Below are 6000 nucleotides of genomic sequence, written 5' to 3'. Positions count from 1 at the left end.
TGTCAGTGATTTGTGAGCTCTTATTGTTTGTGACAAAGGCATGAAGCTCAAATAGTTTTCAACAAAAACAAAAACAAAAAAACTCAAATAGTCATTCTCTGACAACAGTTTTATTTGTTTATATAACATATTGACTATTAGTTTTGATACTTTGTGCTCCATGCACCTAGTATCATAACGTAGTTTAAAATTTTTTTAGTGAATTTTTTTAATGGGTCAGGTCACAGGTTATCCAAGGTCGGGTTGACCCGCAAAAAAAAATCGAGCCAGGTCATAGGTCAACCTGTTTTTGCTTTGAGTCAAAAAAATTGGATTCGAGTCAGGTCAAGTAAGAAAATTCTTACCCGTATTGCCATGTCTAGGTAGACGATGGACCATTTGACAGCATGAAACATGGCCAGAAATCCTATCACCGATCACTTGCGACTTTTGCATCAGCAATGCAATGTCATGAAGACCTTGTTCCATATGAATCAATCTTTGTATATACGCATTTTAGGCCCTATCTATTTGCAGTATTAGAGTTTAGAATCATGAAGGAAGAACAAAACAAGACTATTTAGGTTTGTGAGAAAGAACCATCTGAGTGTGATCAATGCAATTTTACCAAAGATTGTTTTGAGTTCAGACTTGTTCTTAGTTCTTACACTTTCAAAAACTAGGATTTGTTGTTTTTGATTAGCTATATAATAAAACAAATCGTAATTAAACAGATGACTTGGCTAATTGTGTATTGTTTAATTGGTTTATGAAGAATACTGCATAACTCGAAGTATGCCCAATTAATTAATAAAAGAGTGTTAAAAAAATTAAATCAATCTATGGGGATCAAAAACATAGAAACTAAAGAACTAATCTCGCGTTTAAGATCAACACAACTAATTTCTTAGGAATGAGAGGTAGAAATCTACAATGAGAATATCAAAAAGATAGTTGGAGACAAATATCACTAAATTAAGACTTTATAGGAGTGGAAAAGCATTTTTCCAAGGTACATACAAGAATTCTAAAGGAAAAATGCAAGTAAAGGCTCTTCTCACTTTCTCNCCCCCCCCCCCCCCAACAGTACCCAATAGATTTGCCACAATAATTGAACTCTTCCAATTAAGCAAACCACCACCAAAGACCACGATCATAGTCCTACATTATTATGTGGCATACTATAAAAGATTTTCTTTTACTTTTCAATGCAAATTGGGTCCAATATAATATTCATGCCTTATATTACAACTAAGCTAGTATTGAATGAGATTTTTTTTTTTTTTTTTTTTTAATGGTTGTCTTGACTCTTGACAGCCTTGAGTCTTGTGTTGTCTTGTCTCTCATGTCACTCATGTCAGTGATTTGTGAGCTCTTATTGTTTGTGACAAAGGCATGAAGCTCAAATAGTTTTCAACAAAAACAAAAACAAAAAAACTCAAATAGTCATTCTCTGACAACAGTTTTATTTGTTTATATAACATATTGACTATTAGTTTTGATACTTTGTGCTCCATGCACCTAGTATCATAACGTAGTTTAAAATTTTTTTAGTGAATTTTTTTAATGGGTCAGGTCACAGGTTATCCAAGGTCGGGTTGACCCGCAAAAAAAAATCGAGCCAGGTCATAGGTCAACCTGTTTTTGCTTTGAGTCAAAAAAATTGGATTCGAGTCAGGTCAAGTAAGAAAATTCTTACCCGTATTGCCATGTCTAGGTAGACGATGGACCATTTGACAGCATGAAACATGGCCAGAAATCCTATCACCGATCACTTGCGACTTTTGCATCAGCAATGCAATGTCATGAAGACCTTGTTCCATATGAATCAATCTTTGTATATACGCATTTTAGGCCCTATCTATTTGCAGTATTAGAGTTTAGAATCATGAAGGAAGAACAAAACAAGACTATTTAGGTTTGTGAGAAAGAACCATCTGAGTGTGATCAATGCAATTTTACCAAAGATTGTTTTGAGTTCAGACTTGTTCTTAGTTCTTACACTTTCAAAAACTAGGATTTGTTGTTTTTGATTAGCTATATAATAAAACAAATCGTAATTAAACAGATGACTTGGCTAATTGTGTATTGTTTAATTGGTTTATGAAGAATACTGCATAACTCGAAGTATGCCCAATTAATTAATAAAAGAGTGTTAAAAAAATTAAATCAATCTATGGGGGTCAAAAACATAGAAACTAAAGAACTAATCTCGCGTTTAAGATCAACACAACTAATTTCTTAGGAATGAGAGGTAGAAATCTACAATGAGAATATCAAAAAGATAGTTGGAGACAAATATCACTAAATTAAGACTTTATAGGAGTGGAAAAGCATTTTTCCAAGGTACATACAAGAATTCTAAAGGAAAAATGCAAGTAAAGGCTCTTCTCACTTTCTCTCTCTTATTCTTCCCTCAATTTTTCTGGATCCCCTTTCTTGTTGTTCTCCTTCTCCTCTTCCAGTTGTCCTATTGTTAACAAAATTTAGGGGGATACTTGTTTCATGAATAGCTTCTCCTGCCACTTCTTGATCATAAAGATAGACTTTTAGGATTGTTTCCAATGTTCAAGCCAGTCATTCAGCATTCAATATGGCTAACATTAGGTAAGGAGAGTTCATTAATGCAGAGGTGACTATTACATTGGACTTTGATTTTTCTTTGACGTGTTTCCTAAGAAAGTAGGTAAAAAAGGGTGTTCTCGGTTAAGCAAATGACCACTTCTCGATTGTGCTATGTTTCCTCGAGAAGATAAGTTTCTCAGATTACCTTAGTAATGGGCCCAAATGACCTTTTCTATACCGTGGTGGGCGCGATCATCTTGTGCTAGCACATGGGCCAGACCCGTTCCACGGGTAGGGTTTAGTGGAACGTTCTCTTCATGTTAAGGTCTTCAACGCAAATTCAATCTACTCCCCCACAGAAACATTTATTAAATTTCTTTAAAAATTTAGTGATGGGTCTAATGGCATTTCATCTAGAATTTTGTGGAACGTTCTCTTCATGTTAAGGTCTTCAACGCAAATTCAATGTACCCCCACAAAAACATTTATTAAATTTCTTTAAAAATATAGTGATGGGTCTGATGGCATTTCATCTAGAATTATTTTTTTAAATTAAGTAATAGAGATTCATTTCAATAAAATTATCTTAATATTTTTAATTAATGAGTGTTGGAAAGAAAAACCATAAGCCAAGTTATGGTAGTAAAAGAACAATGAAAAGAAATAAAAAATTATTGTTAAGAAACTTGTTTTTGTTGTTGATATAATTTATAAATCTGAAATTTTAATATATTATATAAGAAAAAGAAAATGTGATTAGGGCAAAGCGGTATAGTACCTTAGGCCTCAATTAAACTTATCCATGTGGTCATTTAATCCACATTAGCACAGACGTATTAAAATCATTTTAACCCTAATTTTATTTTCTTTTTTCTTTTTTGGTTCAATTATTAAAAAAATGAAATAAAAAACCTGCAATGTTAATTTCTCAATTGGAAGGCGGCTTTGGAACCCTTACATCGGAGGTGATGAAATTGACCTCTCTGCCAGTTACCCCTTCACCATCAAGCCACAAAATGGCCAGCCTCTGACAACCTTATGTCGACAAACCCTTTGGACAAACCCTTTGGGTTTGTGCACAACAAAGATCTGACCCCAGTAAAGAGAACGACGCCAAAATGAGATTCACAAGGAATGGCAATTTTGAAACCACAGGTGACCATCTTTGGCTATGGGAGTATTATTTCTAGTGAAGGGAAGATTCCACCATTTGATTTGTTTTGTTACTGGACACCGATTGAAATGGTTGGTGTTGTTGTAGAACAAATTACTAAGGGTGGTATTTAAATTACTTCGAAGGGGATTTCTTACTAATCGAAGATCTTACAGTCTACTAATCATGCTCTAAATGTCTCAGTTACAAATATTAGAAGATGTCAATCAATTAAGTTACAAAACTTTTGACTGATAAAGAAAATCCTACAAGTGTGAACATCAAATCCATACTAAAGAATAGATAATAAGAGCACATATAAAAAATTATTTGCCATATGTATATATATATATAGGTATACATGATAAAATTGATCTATGGCTAACATAAGTGTTCAAAAGTCTTCGAGCACCTAACTGTATAATCCCATAAGATCTCAAAAAATCTTAAGAACCATCAAATCAATCCCTTAAGGTTGATAAGTTTTATTTAAATATAACATTCTTTCACTAATAATTATTCGCATAAAAATTGCTATCATAGAAATGTATTTCGGTCGAAAACTACTGCATTTTATAAAATGCAAAAACTGGTTTAAAGCACTACTATTAAATAATAAAAGCATTTATTTCCAGAATTTACACTTGGATTCATACAATCCGATTTACTTATGTACACTCCCGTATAACTAGAAAGCTCAGGTGAACGCCGTCAGAACATGAATGGTGCCGGAGCAAATGTCGGTAAAATCGTCGGCATGTGACTTCTCCTGAAAATTTTTCCACCAAAAACTTATATCCAATTTAACCAATCATCACATAAAATGCCACATAGAACCATAACAAGTTAACGACTACCCCTAAACATGTCTAAGATTTTAGTATTAAAAAAATCGCAATTTCAAAAATTCTTTTTCAACAAGGCATAAGTTCTCTTTATCCAGATTGTAATCTATATATATATAAAATAAACTCCAATCCATAAAAATTAATGATCAATAAAATATAACTAAATCATGATTATAATTAGCGAATTACAATTAATCCAACCGGTAAAATCTCTTACAGTGAAATAAGAAAAGACAACTAGGATTTGAGATAATACCGTTTGTATTAATAATTTATAACAACAAAACTTTAATCCTAAAATTTGGTGTCTTTGACCTTTTATCCTATTAAAAAATATTGTTTGTAATTATCCACACCTATTATATTTATATATATATATATATATAATTTTTTTATTAAGTCAAGATATTTGTTTGTTTATATAACAAAATCACGAAAATTAAAAAAAATAGAATAAAGGTAAAGTAAAACTATTTTAGAACATTTTTTATATTAACGTGATCAATTCTTATTAGTCCATCAGTAACTCACCACATATTCTGTAAAAAATATATAGTTTGTAACACGTGAAGTTGGGAAACATACTCGTAGTCGTCGCTATAGCTACGAAAGAGAACACGGGCTCGAGACGGAGCAGTTTTAGTCTTCCTCTTGGAGTTGGCGACCCTTTCAGAACTCGCCCTCCTCTTCTCCTCCTCCTCCTCCTCTTCCTTTTTCTTCTTCTTTTCTATCATCACCAAGTCCTCCGATATCGCGCACAGACTCGGCTTCCACTCCGCCTCACCCGCCGACGCTCGCCGCACCCTCCTCCGCCTCCGAGCCGGAGCCAGCGGCGCCAGCCTCGTAGTCTCCCCCTCCTCCTCCTCCTCCTCCTCCTTACTTTTCACCACCCTGTCAGGGCGCATGACCCCACAGCACAATAGAAACTTCATCCGTATATGAGACACTAAAAAAACACTATGATGCTGTTTGTTGTTGTTGTTGAAATCTGGGCTTAGGGTTGCGGGGAATCACGAATGCTGCCATTGCTGTGTAGCTTTCCTTCTCATTTCTAATTTCTTTCTTTCTGTAATAGTATTCCAGTTTTTATAGAGGCGAATAAGTAACTCAATGTGTGGGGTGGATTTTGTCTCTATCTATAACGGTATAAGATCGCCCATGCTTTTCTCATTTATTACCATAATGTCCCACTACGCCCAACTCAAAGTCAAGTCGTGGGCTGCTATTCCATAGGCACTCCAACTTTTTTTTTATTTTTAACCCAAAAGTAATTTTCAAAAGCTCATGCTATTTTTACAAACGGTTTATGACATTATTCGTTACACAAATTTCGTAATAAATCCTACGTAGTCAGTCGTGGGCCAGATTAAGATTTGTTGTGAATTTGTTAAATATGTAACATTATTCTTTGCAAATAAGTTGAATTTATATTTATAGAAACTCTTTTTATAGGTA

General features: G+C 33.8%; 1 non-coding gene across 1 annotated transcript; it reads right to left on the bottom strand.

The window, feature by feature from the left end:
• Positions 1 to 4305: 4305 nt before the first annotated feature.
• On the bottom strand, positions 4306 to 5636 carry LOC112025522 (uncharacterized). The gene is made up of 2 exons (XR_010624185.1): positions 5131 to 5636; positions 4306 to 4466 (listed from the first exon to the last, which is right to left on the bottom strand). It is a non-coding gene; the product is annotated as an uncharacterized LOC112025522 (transcript).
• Between the last annotated feature and the right edge of the window lie 364 nt (positions 5637 to 6000).

The sequence above is a fragment of the Quercus suber genome, unplaced genomic scaffold (genome assembly GCF_002906115.3).
Source record: "Quercus suber isolate HL8 unplaced genomic scaffold, Cork oak 2.0 scaffold_416, whole genome shotgun sequence".
NCBI classification, from domain to species: Eukaryota; Viridiplantae; Streptophyta; class Magnoliopsida; order Fagales; family Fagaceae; genus Quercus; species Quercus suber.
Note: the sequence above shows the minus strand (reverse complement) of the source record. Positions and strands in the feature narration are given on the sequence as shown.